The 16,970-nt window shown below is 55.4% G+C and overlaps 1 protein-coding gene and 1 non-coding gene across 3 annotated transcripts in view; both read left to right on the top strand.

The window, feature by feature from the left end:
- Positions 1-16,970, top strand: part of LRRC4B (leucine rich repeat containing 4B) — a 41,213-nt gene that overhangs the window by 19,957 nt on the left and 4,286 nt on the right. The window lies entirely within an intron of this gene.
- On the top strand, positions 1,919-2,024 carry LOC142861545 (small nucleolar RNA U13). The gene has a single exon (XR_012912771.1). It is a non-coding gene; the product is annotated as a small nucleolar RNA U13 (small nucleolar RNA).

Genomic DNA, 16,970 nt, shown 5'->3' with positions numbered 1-16,970 from the left:
GCAGTTTGCATCCTGTTGACTGGAGCCTGCCTTCCCAGGCCACGCGCTCCCAGTCTCTGTGACACGGTTGGGTCCCCAGGCACAGGGCCACCTGCCCACCCCCCACAGCAGGGACAGGCAGGTCGGCCTGGGCTGAGCCCTGGCGTCACTGGTGTGCTGACAGCCACCCTTCCACGAGGAGCCCCGTGCCATCTGCGCTGCCACAACCTTGCCGGGCCTTGGGCACGTGACAGTGTGACTCTGAGCCTCAGTTTCTCCATCTGAAACACAGGGCTGCTGAGAGCCCCGCCTTGAGGGCTGGCCGAGGGCTGCTGGGCCCCACGCTTGTCAAGGGTTTGGAACCAGCTCTGGCACCTGGCGGGCAGGCCGCCGCGCAGGTTGTCTGTCGTCTGGCTGTGCAACCCGGGCTTCCTGCCCCATGTCCTGGAGGCAGTATGGGGACTGGCGAGCCGAGAGCGCCCGGCGCCTGCACCGCGGTGGCGCCAGGCTGGCACTCGGGATGCAGCAGTGGCCACTTGATTAATTATGACCGTGATTAAGAGAGGCCTTAAATGATGCTGGGACAGGGGACAGAGCTGCGCTATTTTAAAACGCGGTTTCTCAACCTCTGCCCTGTCGACATTTGGGGCCAGATCGTCCTTTGTTGGGGTGGGGGAGGGGCTGTCCTGCACATGGCAGGGTGTCAGCAGCGCACCTGGCCACAGATGCCTGCGAGCCCCGGCCCCCAGTCCACTGTCGCCAGGGGTTGCCAGCTGCCCCTGGGGGAGATCACCCGGGTTGAGAACCACTGTCTTAAAGGCCCCCCACCCCCACCCCGCGCAGGCCTCCTCCTCCCCCAGCCTCTAACGCCTAACCCGGAAGGTCCCAGATCTAGGCTTCCTCTCACCGCTGCACTTCTCCCAGGGGGTCCCTGGGAATGGGTGTGAGGGGTCACCAGCTCCCGTCTGACTGTCCTGAGAGCCGGACTGAGGGAAGACAGGGGACCTCTCAGGGACAGTCCCTTCCTGGGTGGCTGTGAGACAAGGACTGGGGCAGCTGGAGGGAGAAGGCCTCCAGAAGGGGTCACAGTGCCCCACCGTCCTGCTGCAGGGTTTTGTCCTATTGCCCGGGCTGCCACTTCTGCTAGTCCACTTTGAGTCTACCTCACATCCCTCTGGCTGCAGCCTCAGCGGGTCTGTGTCTGCCTGGCGGTTCACCTGCCCCGTGCCCCCTGCAGTCCGTCCTTCCTGCGTTTAGGCATGTGACATTCCACAGGTCGCGACGGCGCCGGCCCTGTGCCGATGATGCGCCCTGTCCCAGGTGGTGGCCAAGCCAGGCCAAGCCCGGCCCTGTCCCTGAGCGCCCCGCATTCTGGTGGGGAAGAAACAATGGCGAGCAGGGTGGATGGCGTGCCGGGGACAATGCTCGCGGGACATGCAAGCGAGAGACGTTAGAGCGCCGGGGAGCGTGTCTGGGGTGGGGCGGTGCCGCGTCCGCTCGCCAGCGGCCTGGTGGCGTCTGGACTGTTTTCTCTTTGGGGAGCTCAGTGAACAGTTCAGTCCCGCAAACGTTTGCCGAGCGCCGCTAGTGGACATGCGTGAATCTATTTATGGGTCATGCCCGGGTCTACTGCACCCGGGTGTCATGCGCATTACAACGCATGCGCCAAAATGGACATTGCTAAAGGGTGGAAAAACAGGAGTAGGGCGCTGAACGCTCTCATTTTGCCCCAGGGGTTCTTGCACCCACTCTGGCGACCACGGACTCTCCCAGACAGTGTCCCCAGGGGTGGCGGGGTATGTCCGTCCGGTCCCCGAGAGTGCACGCGTGTGGACGTTTGCTCGGTAGACTTGTCGCAGTGAACACTTGCCGGTCCCTCAGAGGAGAGGGCTGCTTCAGGGGCAATCAGAGGCTTTTTAGCAAGTGGCAATATTAATAAATCCTTTTGCAGTCCATAGGCGCGATGGCTGCGTGCTCACGCGCATGCGCGAGTTGTGCTTCCCTCGAACCTTGTTAACAACCGCGCATGCGTTACCCGTCTGATGGAAAACAAACAAACAAACAAAATCGTAGATCAAGGAGCCAATAGAAAAAAAAAAAAAGTAATAATGACTTTTTAGTTGTCCAAATTAAAAAAATGAAAAAAAAAAATCACCCCAGTCCCACCACCTAGATATAAATAACTACTGTTTGCTTTAATACCTTCCTGGCTGTTCCCCGTGCCTGCGTACTGTTCTCTTAAATGGAATACAAATTAATTGAGAAGAACTAGCAGATACACCCAAGTAAACGCGCAGGGACAAAAGCCAAACAGAATTCTACAGCCACAGGTGACTGTCGTTAGCTTTGGTGTCTTTCCTTTCAGACGCCCTCCACGCACATGCTCAGCGTGCTGCACGATCGGCACAGATCAATAAATGGATTTTTTGCCTTTTTAAAAAAAAAAAAAGAAAAAGAAAAAACGGAATCACACTATTTCATATTGGTTTGAAACATGTTTTTGGCACCTCGTAGCATAGCCATGAAAATCTTTCTCTGTGGCACTCAATACTCGGCTATGATGTTGTTTTCAAAGTCTGCATAGTATTCTGGTACATGGGCGTCCTGTTATTTAACTGCTTCCGCTCTTCCAATTCTTGGGTTGCTATAAACACCACCACAGTGAACATCCTGGTGTTTATTCATCCCAACAGGCTGGATTCTGCCTTTGGGATAAATTCCCAGAAGCGGAAGGCCTGCTCCTCCCTCACCTCCCAAGGCATCCCTAGAGATGGGCTGAATTCTAGAGATCTGACAGCCTCCCCCGGGGCCTGGCTGCCTGGCTGTCACCCGGCTGCCCCACTGTGCTGTCACCTCCAGGAGGGCAGGGACTTCGCACCGTGTCCCCGGCACCTAGACCAGAGGCTGGCGTGCAGTAGGTGCTCAGAGGTGCTTGCCTGTGCATGGAGGGGCAGCTCGAGATCTCGTGCCTAGGTACCTGGCAGAGGCCCCGAGCCATCTGTCAGCGGGAGCCGGAGGCAAGTCCCTGCAGCACCCTCCCGTGAGCACAGCAGAGGCTCTGTCACTGTTCTTAGGTGCCCCTGGCCTGGGGCGCAGCGTGGGCAGCGAGAACCACACGTGGGACAATAGCGCACTGAGCGGTGGCACTGGCCTCCATCTGGGACGTTGTCATCCACCTTTGGCCGGGTGGTAAAATGTCCTTCTGCGGCATGACAGGGACAGCATGTGGCCCCTGTAGTAAGACAGGGGACTTTTTAAAAATCCACAATCTTCCACGAGGTCCCCTGATTGCTTTTGTGATTGGGGGGGCAGCAAGCCCGGAGCAGAGTCGGGGAAACGGCTGCTGAGGCCGAGACCTGGAGACGGTCCCCTCCCCGGTCCCCTCCCCCATGCAGCCCCAGGTCGTGTCCCTCCCTGCTCAGGTGCTCAGGTGACCGTGGGCAGGTCTGCCCCTCCGGCTCCACCCCCAGCCTCAGCCGGCACGTGGTCCTCCCCGGACCCATGTCCTTCCTTCCCTGTCCCCCTGCCCCGCCACCCCAAAGCCAGCCACCCTCGTGTGTTTGCTGTGGATCCTTCTGCTCGTGTGCGTTCTTGCAAAGTGCTTATTGTTGCTTTGTGGGCATGGATTTTTAATTTATGTAAATGCGGCTGCGTTACAGATCGCTTTGTCTCTCGGTGCCCGCTCGGCCTGCGTGTTGGAGAGCGGCGCGCGTTGCTGTGTGTGTAGACACCGCCGCTGTCACTGCCGCAGAGTTGACAGCCCCTCCCTGCCTGCTGACGGATGTCTGGAGGCTTCTGGCTTCCCCACCGCAAACCTCGCCCGGGACCCCGCTGGGAGCGACATGATCATTTTTGTGGAATATATGCCCGGGGGTGTTGCCGGGTCACGGGATATGCATGTGCTTAATTTAACAAAATACCGCTGCATCCGCTCAAGGCTTTTAGCAGCTGCCCTCGGTCCCCCTCGGGTCCACCGTGAGGTCACGTGGCAAGGAATTGTGGTTCTGTCGCAAGAAACAAACCAGCCCCTCCTAAGGAAAGCATCAGGGGGGTTTCAGAGAGTTACGTTTAAGGACGGCCCAAAGCCAGCATCTAGAAGCAGCCTCCATTCCTGGCAACTAGGGGATTAATTAAATGCATAACTGCACATTTTCACAATGGAATAGTATGCAGCTATTTGAAAAAGAGTTTCAAAGAATATCAAATGACACAGGGACATGCTCAAAACATAATTCTGAGCTTTCAAAAAATGCTAATAGCATGTCCAATTTATTTTAAAATTCTGGCTTTGGGAGGCCAAGGCAGGAGGATCACTTGAGGCCAGGAGTTCAAGACCAGCCTGGGTAACATAGTGAGAGCCCGTTTCTACACAAAAATTAAAACTTAGCCGGGTGTGGTGGTGCGAGCCTGTAGTCCCAGCTGCTCTGGAGGCTAAGGCAGGAGGATCCCTTGAGCCCAAGAGTTGGAGGCCACAGTGAGCTAGGATCAGGTGCCTACACTCCAGCCTGGGAGACAGCGTAAGACCCTGTCTCTAAAATAAAATAAAACTTAATAATATTTTTTTTAAAAGACCAGGGAATGCCCAGAAATGTTAATAGTGCCTTTCTCTTTGCAGTAGTGTTATGGGGGATATTTAATTTTTTCTTTATGTTTTCTACTCTCTAAATATTCTTCGGTGAGAGCATTTAACATTTTTTGTAATTAGGACAAATTAAACTTAATAAGTACGAAATGTTATACAAGCTGAAGAAAGAACATCTATGATGGAATTTGCTCACCTTTCCCTAAAGAAGGAAAAAGAAATGAAAATTTGTGGAGCGTTTGCCCTGGGCCGGGAAACCAGGAGTCCTCTTCTTGCATCACCTGGGACTCCCAGGTGCCGTGGAAACTGAGGCTAGGGTGTCTCCGAGTGACTTGTCCGAGATCGCCTAGCTGAGCCGTGGGCCCACGGGCTTTCCCGGTGCCCGGCCGCAGTGCTGGGGCGCAGAGGCCAGGTCCAGACAGCCGCAGTGGGGCAGCTGCAGGCCGGTCAATCTGTTGCAAACAAACCCCACCCCCACCCCACCCCATAGTGCATTTCCCAGGCAGTGGCAATGGCAATGGCAATGGCAGTGGCAATGGCAATGGCAATGGCAGTGGCTTTCCAACCAGCGTGAGATTTTCCAGGTGGCCGATCCCCTCTGGCTGCACGAAATACAGGGAGTTTTCGACGGGGTGGGCTTTTCCCAGTTAGAGCCCTTTAAGAAGAAAATGGTGAAAGATCTAGAAGTTGACCCTCTCTTGAGGTCAACGAGGACAGTCCCCTGCCTGCAGGCCAGTGACGAGCTGGCAGGAGGTGGGAAGGGGCAGCTGCCCTGGCAGGCCAGGACTTCTCGTCCAACTGTGGCCCCTCCGACGCTCTTCTGCCTTATTGTCTCAGGAGCGTCGGCGCAGGGCCTGCCTGGTCCTTGTCACACGCATGCCACCTCTTGTCAAATACGACTCCTGGTACTTCGTCAGTTTCTTCCTGACTTTTTCCCATCGTGACGGGTAGCACACATACAGACAAGAACACGAGACATGAAAGTCCAGCTCGAGAGATTATCACAAAGAGCACAGCCATGTAAATGCCGCCCAGGGCAAGAAATGAAATGCGGACACCCCGGCGCCCCCAGGCCCTTCCAGCCATCACCTCCCCTGTCCCCTGAGACAAGCCTCGCCCGACTTCTGGCTCCAGTGGTCGGTTGGGCCACATGCGGGTGGGATGGCGCAGGTGACCTGTGACCACGCAGGTGCTGAACTGAGTGTGTCTGTAACCACGCAGGTCTGTAACTACACAGGTGTGCCACCGCACAGGTGTGCCACCACACAAGTGTATAGCCACACAGGTAGGTAGCCATACAGGTGTGTAACCGAGTAGGTCTGTAACCACACAGGTCTGTAATGGCACAGGTGTGCCACTGCACAGGTGTGTCACTGCACAAGTGTATAGCCACACAGGTATGCAGCCATGAAGGTGTGTAATGGCACAGGTGTGTAGCTGTGCAGGTGTTGTGACCACATAGGTGTGTAACTGCACAGGTGTCTGACCACACAGGTGTGTAGCTGTGCAGGTGTTGTGACCACATAGGTGTGTAACTGCACAGGTGTCTGACCACACAGGTGTGTAGCTGTGCAGGTGTTGTGACCACATAGGTGTGTAACTGCAAAGGTGTCTGACCACACAGGTGTGTAGCTGTGCAGGTGTGTGATTGTGCACGTGTGTAACTGTGCAGGTGTGTGATTGTGCACGTGTGTAACTGTGCAGGTATGTGACCATGCAGGTGTATAACTGTGCAGGTGTGTGATTGTGCACGTGTGTAACTGTGCAGGTGTGTGACCACGCAGGTATGTAACTGTGTAGGTGTGTGATTATGCACGTGTGTAACTGTGCAGATGTGTGACCACGCAGGTGTGTGATTGTGCATGTGTGTAACTGTGCAGGTATATGACCACACAGGTGTGTGATTGTGCAGGTGTGTGATTGTGCACGTGTGTAACTGTGCAGGTGTGTGATTGTGCACATGTGTAACTGCAGGTGTGTGATTGTGCAGGTGTGTAACTGTGCAGGTGTGTGATTGTGCAGGTGTGTAACTGTGCAGGTGTGTGATTGTGCATGTGTGTAACCACATGGTGTGTAACCACGCAGGTGTGTAACTGTGCAGGTGTGTGGTTGTGCATGTGTGTAACTGTGCAGGTATGTGACCACACAGGTGTGTGACTGTGCAGGTATGTGATTGTGCACGTGTGTAACTGTGCAGGTGTGTAACTGTGCAGGTGTGTGATTGTGCACGTGTGTAACCACATGGTGTGTAACCACACAGATGTGTAACCTCGCAGGTCTGTAACTGTGTAGGTGTGTGATTGTGCGTGTGTGTAACCACACAGGTGTGTAACTACACAGGTGTGTAACCGCGCAGGTGTGTAATGGCACAGGTGTGTGATTGTGCACGTGTGTAATCGCACAGGTCTGGCTGCTTTGCTCTACATGGTGGCCGGGATTCGTCCTGGCGGTTTCGTGCGGCCGCGGCTCCCCTCCTCCCTGTACTTTTGCACTGTGGTATGATCCTCTGTCGTGTGAAGGCCCCGTGGCTTATCCGCTTCCCGCTGATGGGCATGTGGGTTGCTTCCAGTTTGGGGCTGTTGCCCTGCTTGATTTTAGATTTAGAATCTTTTCGTGGCTCTGGGGAGACGTGAGCCGAGCTCCTCCCGGTCCCTGGAGAGGAAAGCCCTGGGGGGGGGGGCAGCTGGCCCGCTGCCCGCGGTCTCTGACCACACGCGGCTGTGGCTCCTCGGGGACTGTCACAGACCGGCTCTAGCAGGGAAAGCACCGCACACGCCACACTCCACGCCCTTCCCGCGCTCTCCTCCTCCTCCTTCAACTGCCATCCCGAGGTGTCCCGGCCTTGCTACCATGACTGAGCCGGAGTCCTCCCTCTCCCCCCGCTCAGCACCTTAGCATTGCTCTTCCTCTCCCTGGATGCCCTTCCACCGTCCCAGCCACCTGGCCAGTGCTGGCACTTACGACAGTGGGAGACAGTTGAGGTTTTTGACTCACGACTCTGCGACGTCCTGGCCGGGTACCCTCGGGCACCTTACTGACCCTGTCTGGGCCTCAGTTTTGTCATCAGTGAAATGGGGATAGGAACAGTCCCTCTGCCATAGAGTTGCTGAGAAATTCGACAACTTCAGTCTCCGAATGAGCGGGTCCCCAGGTCACGCGTGCCCGGCACTCTGCGACGCACTTGCAGATAAGACACGACTTAGCGGGTGATTTCGCAGGGGGGATCATTAGCGGCTGAGGATCACTAGCGAGCTTTAGGAGCGAGACCATTGTTGCGCCTACTGTCATTGCCCTTTGAGACACTGACAAACGTCTCAGCCTCAGCGGTGCCTTCTCGGAGCGCCCAGTCCGGCCATGCCCGCTGGTCCCGTGGCCTCGTAGCCTGGTCACTCGCACCGTGCATGTCAGCCTCGGCGGGCACCGGCCCCGGCACGCAGCGCAGAGCCTGACAAACTGTCGGCGCCCAAAACATCACGACGACCGCTAAACTGACAACTGCATGGGACTGCCTGTCGTCTCGCAAAGCCATGTGTCCCCCGAGCCTCGGGACAGCCCCAGGAGGGGGCAGGCGGGAGAATCGCCCCGACTTCTCACTTGAGCAGCCCCAGACCCGTGCTGTCCCCTCCACGAATGACGTTGAGGCCTCGGGTCACGTCTCTGAGCCTGCCTCCCGCGCAGGAAAACAGAACCAGTGATTTCCAGGGCCCCGGGCAGGGCGGGCAGGGGGTGCGAGCCGGGCCCCAGCTCCACTCCGAGCCCTTTGCGTGGCCAGTGAATTTCAACCCCGCCACACTCTCGAGTAGGTGCTAGTCTTATCCTCATTTTACAGATGAGGAAACTGAGGCACAAGAGAGCAGGACTCTTGCACGCGATGCAGAGTTGGCGAGGGGAATTGGGACTGCCCCCAGGCAGGCTGCTGCAGAGCCTCGTTCCTTCAATGGGACTCCTGGTGACACGATCCTGGAGCCCAGTCCTGACTCTCCGCACCCACAGCCCGGCCCCGCTCGGGCCTTGTCCTTGCTGGTCAGGACACTTGCCCAGCTTGCTCCCGGCCTCCCCTCCCCTCCTCTGCCCGCCTCCCCCGCACCCTACCAGAGTCACTTGTCATCCCCATCTGGCGGGACTGGGCCCCGGTCCCCGCTACACTAAACTCAGGGGCGCCCCCTACTGGGTGCCAGAGGCCACCCCAGCCCCCTCCTTCCCGCCCCTCCGGAAACCCCTTGCCCTTAAATAGCCACAGTCATGGCTGTGCGTGCCCGTGTGTGTGCCAGGCGCCCTACCTTGTGGGTCACAGAGACAGACAGTTTAATCCTCACGGTGACACCACGAGGTGGGCCTCTCACCGCCCCCTGCACTGCCTGTCCCTCCTGGGCCTGACCAGCCCCGCCAGCCCCATCTGCAGCATCCAGCTCAGACCCTGATTCACTTATTGAGCACCTACTGTGTACCAGGCACCACTCTAGGCCCAGTGAATAGGACAGACACAGATCCCTGCCCTGGGGAAGCTGGGCGGAGAGGGACAGGATATGGCAGGTGAGCAAGGACTGCACCCGTGCGCGCTGGGTGAGTGGCGAGCCGCACTGGGCAGGGGAGCAGGAGGGGGTCGGTGGGGGCGCAGGGAAGGGGAAGGGCTGGAGGGAGGGAGTCCAGGCCCGGTGGCTCAGCACGAGAGAGAGTCGGGGACCCAGGGACTCACGCCAGCCCCTGCCATGCTGCCAGTCACATCCTGGCCACCAGGAAAGTCCCTGTCGAGGAGGGAGGCACAAGTCCTTTATCTCAGGGACAAGGAAGAAATATGAGAAGTCATCATGAAAACAGTTGGTGCGAAAAATAACAACGTTTTTAAAATCTGAATGTAAAAAAAAATCAACACAAGAAACAACAGTAAGCTTGCTAAACTTTTGTTATCAGTTCATTACCTTCAAAGCATATAAAAACAAGTTATCTTAATAGCGTTAAGATGAACAGTTCACTTAATCATTTTCCTACCACAGTTAAATTTTTAATAAAGGATTCCTTGGCAACGTATTTTCCTAAAAACCACAACAGAATACAGTGGGATTTTTTCAGCTTTAGTAATGTTTACTTACCGCACTGGAGTGGGAAGTGCCCTAAATAGGCTGAGTTGCAGGATAAAAGAACGGGGAAGTGTCCCCCGTTGGGGACTGGGAAGCTGTCGTAGATGGGGGTGACATTGGCTTGGCTGATTCGTGTCGTGTCCTTGATACCCGGCACAGCCCGGCACAGGCAGAGGTGGGCTTGGCAAGTGGGGGCTGGAGGTGAGGGCAGCTAGGTGGCCCTCAGGGGCCGGCCTAGTTGTCTGCTGTATCACAGAATGTCACCAACTTGGTCCGGCCAGTGTGTCAGGGTGAGGGGCAGGGGATTTAGAGCCACGCTCCACCCCCACCTTGTCCATCCTCCTCTGTGTCAGTGGCCATCGGGGGACCAAGCCCATGACCCAGAGGTTATCTAGCTTGGGGCCTGCCTGCCCCCGCAGCCAGGGCAGCCGCCATGATCTGTTTCTGTTGCAGGTTAAATGACCGTCCACACGATCATTACGGTCAGTGTCTCTCTTCTCTACTTGAGACTGGGCTCCGGGAAGACATGTGTCCAGCATGACACTGGACACACAGCAGCTCTCAAAAAATGCATGTCAAATGAGCACCTCCGTACATGGCGATGTGAGAATGAATGGGCCCTGCAGCTCAAAGCACCCCGAACCCACAGACAGCCTGGCCCCATGGGTGTAGGACGGGCAGGCATGGTGGGGAGCTCCGTGTTTGGATTCAGGAGAGGCAGACTGGGAGTCCTTGTTTTGCAGCGTTGGAGCTGGGAGGCTGAGAGCAAGTGACGTCCCCTCTCTGAACCTCTGTTTCCTCGGCTGTACACCATCAAATATGGGGGTGAAAGGCAGGGCCTGTGCTTGATAACCCCCATGCGACAGGATTTCCACAAGGATTAAATGAGATCCTGACCTCAAAGCATTGGGCACATAATAGCTCTTAACAAATGTGTTTCCCCTCCTACCTTACTGGGAGGCTTCCCAGGATGGCTCTTTGTTTTAGAGCCAGGATGGCTCTTTGTTTTAGAGCCAGGATGGCTCTTTGTTTTAGAGATCCCATCTCTGATAGGATCAGCCTTACATGTTAGTTAGGAGAAAAGAGGAATTGACTGCTTTGGTCTTTAGGCATGCCTGTTCAATTTTAAGGGCAATCACTAAATGAAGAGAAAAACGTATAAATTCTAAAACAGTAGAGAGGAAGAGTGGAATCAGGAGAAATTCAGTCAACACAAAACATGATGGGAAAGGGGAAAGAACAGTCTCCAAAAATCAGGACAAATAAAATGCACAAAATAATACTGTAGGGATAATTTCAAATATATTCATAATTACAATAAATGTAAATGGACTAAACTTCCAGTTAAAGGAGAGATTTTTTTTCAGACTGAATTAAAAACAAAATTGAAAAGACATACCTAAAATATGAAGACAGAAATCATGAAAGTAAAACTGATGCCAGACACCACAAGAAAGGTGGTGTAGCTTTAATACTATCACACAGGTAGGCTTTAAAGCAAAAAGCAGAATGGGTTGGAACCAAAACACCAGTGCTTTTTAACTCCCAAGCTCTGTCACTGAGGATTTTGACATGTTGGCATTGTCACCCAGGCCAAAAGGTGTGCGGGGACACACTGGCCAACACAACTGGGGCCTTGCCCGCTGTGCACTGTAGTCCATTTACCCAGCAGCTCTTGGCTAAAGTCTGCCGTGTGGGAATGTAGAAACCATCCCCAAACAGTCTGTACTCCCTCGGACTCACAGCCTAGACACAGAGACAGATGTGTGTGTGATGGGTGACAGAGCAGGGGTCAAAGAGGACTTTCCAGGGGAGGACAGCTGGAATTTTCCAGAGGACAAGGGGGAGGACCGTTTTCCAAGATCAAAGTTAATGATCCTTATCAGCTGAGTTAACCAGTTAAAAATACGTACGGTTGCCATGTGCCAAGCATTCCCTATCTCACCCCAATCGCGCACTGTCTTGTCCATGCCTCACAATCACCCCACGGTACCTGGGAGGAAAGTGGGCTCAGAGAGGTCGTGACACTCGCCCAAGGACACACAGCTGGGTCATCGGCAAAGCTAGGATTCAAACCCTGCCCCAAGTCTTCCCCACCGGGCTGCTCCGCGGGCATTGCACAGAGCAGAGGAGAGAGAATAGCTTGGAATCTGTTCAGAATAAAGAGGCTCACTATTTAAAGCAACCCTGGGGCATGTCTTCAACAGAACCAGGCTTCCCGTTGCAGCAACAGCCCCATCCCGCTCTGTTCTCAAGCGCGTCATTAACGTGATTGGCAGGGGGACCCCACCGCCTTTGGGAGCTCCCTTTCATCTCCCTTCGCACCCCGCTTCCCTTAGCAACTGGGGCACAGCATGCCGGGTGGCCAGGGTGGCCGGCAGCCTCAGGCTCTGCCCCGTGGACATGCTGTCATCCTGGACCTCTGCGCAGGGGTGCCAGGGGGACCTGGAAACAGCCGCTCGGGGCCGGAGCCCTGCTGCACCTCCCGGGCTGCCAAGTCCCTTGGCTTCCCTGAGCCTGGGTCTCCTGGTCCGTGAAATGGGTGCGACGCCCACCTCCTGGGGGGCTGGGGGAGTAGACGGGGGGCCGGGGGGGCCGCAAAGGGTCAAGGAACCTCGGGCAGGAGGGCGGGCATGGAGGGTGCCCATGCCCGGGTCCAAACCCTGCCTCTGCCCCTTCCAACCTTGAGCCTTCAGGACAGCCCTGCCCGGTTGGCGCGCGATGCCCTTGCACACATGGCGGCCCCTCCACATCGGCACCTTCGGAACTGCTTCACCCCGTGCAATGCGCAAGCAGCTGATGGGAGAACGCGAGCCCTTGGGCTGGGTGCAAGAGCGTGAGCAGGAGCTTTCCAGGAGGATGAAAGGGAAGGGCGTGCTGAGCAGAGGGAACAGCATGTGCAAAGGTGGAGTACCTGGCGAGACGAGCCAAGGACCGACACTTGCTAACGTGTGTCTAGAGCGAAGGCTGCAAGAGAGGGGACAAGCAGAGGGGAAGGGAGGGGAAGGCAGAGGGAGGGGACACAAGCAGGGCTTCCAGGCAGGTGGAATGTCCCAAGGGCACTGGGGAGCCCTGGAGTTATCCAAAGGCAGGGTCAGCTGTGGGTGCAGCGAGAACCCCAGAGACGGGAGGCCAGGCAGGGGGCTGGGCCAGGGGCCAAGGAGAAAGAATGAGACCTGAACTGGGCTGTGGGGACAGAGGAAATTGGGGAGAGGGTTTTGAGGCCGTAAAAGGGACAGAGTCCCAGGCCCTGCTGGCTGTCCCATGGGCGAGGCTGCGGCCCCACTTTTGACAGGGGAGGTGGCCTGGAGCCTCGCTGAGAACAGGGACCCCAGAAAGAGGGAGCAGCAGGGTGGGGCACACAGTGTTTTCTGGGAACTGAGGAGGCCCCTGGGCCATCTGAGTGTCACCAAGACCAGACAAGGGGGTGACTTCCAGGGAGCTCTCGGCAGCACCTGGATTAGAGATCCTTTTGGTCTCAATTTCTTGGTCCAGACTCTCCAGTCCCTAGGGAGGGAGGGAGGTGGATTTTTTTTTTTTTTTGAGACAGAGTCTCACTCTGTTGTCCAGGCTAGAGTGCCGTGGCCTGCACCTAGCTCACAGCAACCTCAAACTCCTGGGCTCTAGCAATCCTCCTGCCTCAGCCTCCCAAGTAGCTGGGACTACAGGCATGCTCCACCATGCCCGGCTAATTTTATATATATATAGATAGATAGATAGATAGATAGATAGATAGATAGATAGATAGATACATACATAGATAGATAGATAGATAGATATAGATATAGATATAGATATAGATATAGATATAGATATAGATATTTTTTTTTTTAGTTGTCCAGCTAATTTCTTTCTATTTTTCAGTAGAGACAGGGTCTCGCTCTTGCTCAGGCTGGTCTTGAACTCCTGAGCTCAAATGATCCTCCCGCCTCGGCCTCCCAGAGTGCTAGGATTACAGGCATGGAGGTGGACTTTTAAAGGGTTAAACTGGACCTCGCAGAACCTCACACACCGCATGCAGTAGGCTCTCTGGGCAGGGGCGCGCAAGTTCCAGTGCATTCGCCATGAAAGGTTTGCATCGTTGTTGTTTAGTGTCCCATGGGACAGGTCTTCGAGGGGACGGACTATGAGCAGCACTGGGACAGCTCTTCCCCGGAGATTGTCCCCAAGGAGGAGACTGAGGCTCCAGACCTTGAGCCCAGTCGGGCCAGAGGCTTCCTCGAGCCCCCACCTCTCCTGTCCTGGGCAGGAGGTGCCTACGGCTCCCAGCCTCGGGCACAGGCACATTTGTGTCACCGGCAGCGTGCAGAGACCCCAGGCTGGCTCGGGGCTGTCCCCAACCCTCACGACCCACTAGCCGCCGATGGCATCTGTCGTGCTCTGCCCATTCCCGGCCCCCAGCCGGAGCGTCCTGCAGGCTGGTCACTCACCTGCCCCCTGCAGACGCAGTCACCCCCTGCTCCATGTGACACAGCGTTCGCTGAGGTTTCCTTCAGTCCTAAAAGTTAGCCGCGTTCACTGTAAGAAAGTAGCAAAGGCAGAGCATGTGGAGGAAAATGAAGATCACTCTGTCAGTTCCAGTGTGATGTCCAGTTCAGGGCCAGAACTCCAACATATTTTTGAAGCATATTTCATCATATGAAAAAATGCTCACAAAATAATATTATTAAGGGGAAATGCAGGACCCAGGAAAATATATTGTATCATCAAAATTTTGTAAAGAATTTAAAAGATGATGCAAATATATATCCCTGCATAATATGCGTAGAAAAAAGATTGGAAGGCTGTGATCAAATTGTCAACATAAGTAAACTCTGGGTGGTTATATTTTGGCTGATTTTTTTTTTCTTTTCTTACACTGTTTCCCTGAATGAGTATATATTACTCTTGTCAGCAGAAAATCCCATGCCATAGTCACACGCTGTGTCTGCATGTCCCCTGCTTGTCCTGATTCCGTCCCCTTAAGCCTATAAACCATTCACGGTCACCCGAGAAGTTAAGGACCCAAATGCATCTCCTTGTTATCCCTTCCGGTCTGAGTCTGCCAAGAGGCCTCCACCCGGCAAGGTTCCCGGGCTTTTCTATTATCCTTAGGATATCCAGTGTCCACTCGAGGAGTGGACCTCATTTCTGCTCAGAAAGGGCCCCAAGACGGGGGATTCTGAGCCGGTCTGCTTTCTAGCTCACTCTGTTACAGAATGCAGCAAACAAGCCCAAAACCTGGGCGTGAGCTGCTGTGCTCTTGGTTTTTTTGTTTTGTTTTTTGAGACAGAGTCTCACTCTGTTGCCCAGGCTAGAGTGAGTGCCTTGGGGTCAGCCTAGCTCACAGCAACCTCAAACTCCTGGGCTCAAGCAATCCTCCTGCCTCAGCCTCCCGAGTAGCTGGGACTACAGGCATGCACCACCATGCCCGGCTAATTTTTTCTATATATATTAGTTGGCCAATTAATTTCTTTCTATTTATAGTAGAGACCGGGTCTTGCTCTTGCTCAGGCTGGTTTCGAACTCCTGACCTCGAGCGATCCGCCCGCCTCGGCCTCCCAGAGTGCTAGGATGACAGGCGTGAGCACCCGGCCTGCGGTGCTCTTGGAAGCCCTGCGGTTGAGACCCAGTCCCTTCGCCCCCTGCAAGGGCCTCGACTCTGGCCTGCGGGAGCCCAGAGTGGGCGCCCCTCACCAGACTGGGGTGGCACCAGGACACCCCCCAGAGCAGGTGACACTGGAGCTGGGTGTTGAGAGGCGGAAGGGAGGTAACCAGGCAAAAAGGTGGGAAGGATGTTGCCTGCGGAGGAACAGCAGGTGCTCGGGCACGGAGGCGGGAGTGAGTGCGTGCTGTGCCCAGGGACCCGCTGGAACGGGAGGCGAGGGAGGGGCGAGGGGGAGAGGAAGGGCATGACCCCGTCGGCCTGGCGTGACCTGCTCGCTGGCAGGGACCGGGTCTTACGGGCTGTCACTGTCACTGTCGCCTTGGTGTGCAGCACGACGTGGACTGCGAGAATCTCGCACTGGGGACGGTGGGGGTACTGGGGGGCTGCGAGAGGGGAGGCGGGGGTCCGTGGGTGGTATGTGATCCTTCTGGGGCCTGAGGATGCAGTAAGAGGGCTCTCTGCCCCAGAGCGGCGCCCTCCGCAGGCGGCGCAGTGCCTGGCTTTGGGTTAGAAGGCTCAAGGCTGCGATCCCAGCGTCATGGCACGCACGGGTCACTCCGCGCCAGCAGTGACGGCAGCAGTAATGATGTCACGACCGCCCCCGGCACCCGGGAGGAGGGCCCTGCCTGAGCCCGGAGGCACAGAGAGCACAAGTGACAAGCCCTACAGCCAGAAGGGGGAGGCGGCCTCAGTTTCCACGAGGGTCTGTCCTATGAGAACAGGGACATGCGGGGGCTGGGGGAGACGACACAGGCTCCGCCCAGCCCCGCCCAGCTCTGCCGGAGAACGAGCCACTTCTGGGGCCTCAGTTTCCTCCCCTCCAAATCCGGGCAGCAATAGTCCCCGCGCACAGGGCTGCTGCCGGGCAGACAGGACGGGGCCTCTGAGCGTCGCAGAGCGGAGCCCCTGCCGTGGGACATCCACGACTCCCTGAGCCCGAAACGCACACGGGACCTCCAAGCCCCGGCAGGCAGAGTGTAACTTCGCCAACTCTGACGCTTTCGTCTTGATCACGTGCTGAGGTGATAAGATTTGGGACATAGCGGGTTAAGTAAATATATTATTGCAATTGATTTCACCTGTTTTGCTTAATCCGACTTCTAGGAAATTTTAGATTGCACACGTGGTCCACGTTATGTCTCTATTGGGCAGCACTGGCATAAATTGTAATTTTATGACTCTGTGTATGCCAAGAATATTATGCTCCTCGTCCTGAGGACCTCTCAGCTCTATATTTTTTCTTCGCTTTTTTTTGTTTTGTTTTGTTTTTATGCCTGCTTATTATAAAAGTAATTTTTGGCCGGGCGCGGTGGCTCACGCCTGTCATCCAAGTACTCAGGGAGGCAGAGGCGGGCAGATTGCTCGAGGTTGGAGTTCAAAACCAGCCTGAGCAAGAGCAAGACCCTCGTCTCTACTATAAATAGAAAGAAATTAATTGGCCAACTAATATATATAGAAAAAATTAGCCGGGCATGGTGGCGCATGCCTGTAGTCCCAGCTACTCGGGAGGCTGAGGCAGGAGGATCGCTTGAGCCCAGGAGTTTGAGTTTGAGGTTGCTGTGAGCTAGGCTGACGCCACGGCACTCACTCTAGCCTGAGCAACAAAGCGAGACTCTGTCTCCAAAAAAAAGGAATTTTTGTTCATTGAGAAGAAAAATAACAAAAGAGTAAAAATTGCCCATAA

The sequence above is a fragment of the Microcebus murinus genome, chromosome 16 (assembly GCF_040939455.1).
Source record: "Microcebus murinus isolate Inina chromosome 16, M.murinus_Inina_mat1.0, whole genome shotgun sequence".
Taxonomy (NCBI): Eukaryota; Metazoa; Chordata; class Mammalia; order Primates; family Cheirogaleidae; genus Microcebus; species Microcebus murinus.
The sequence above is the reverse complement of the archived record's forward strand: the minus strand, read 5'-3'. Positions and strand labels throughout refer to the sequence as shown.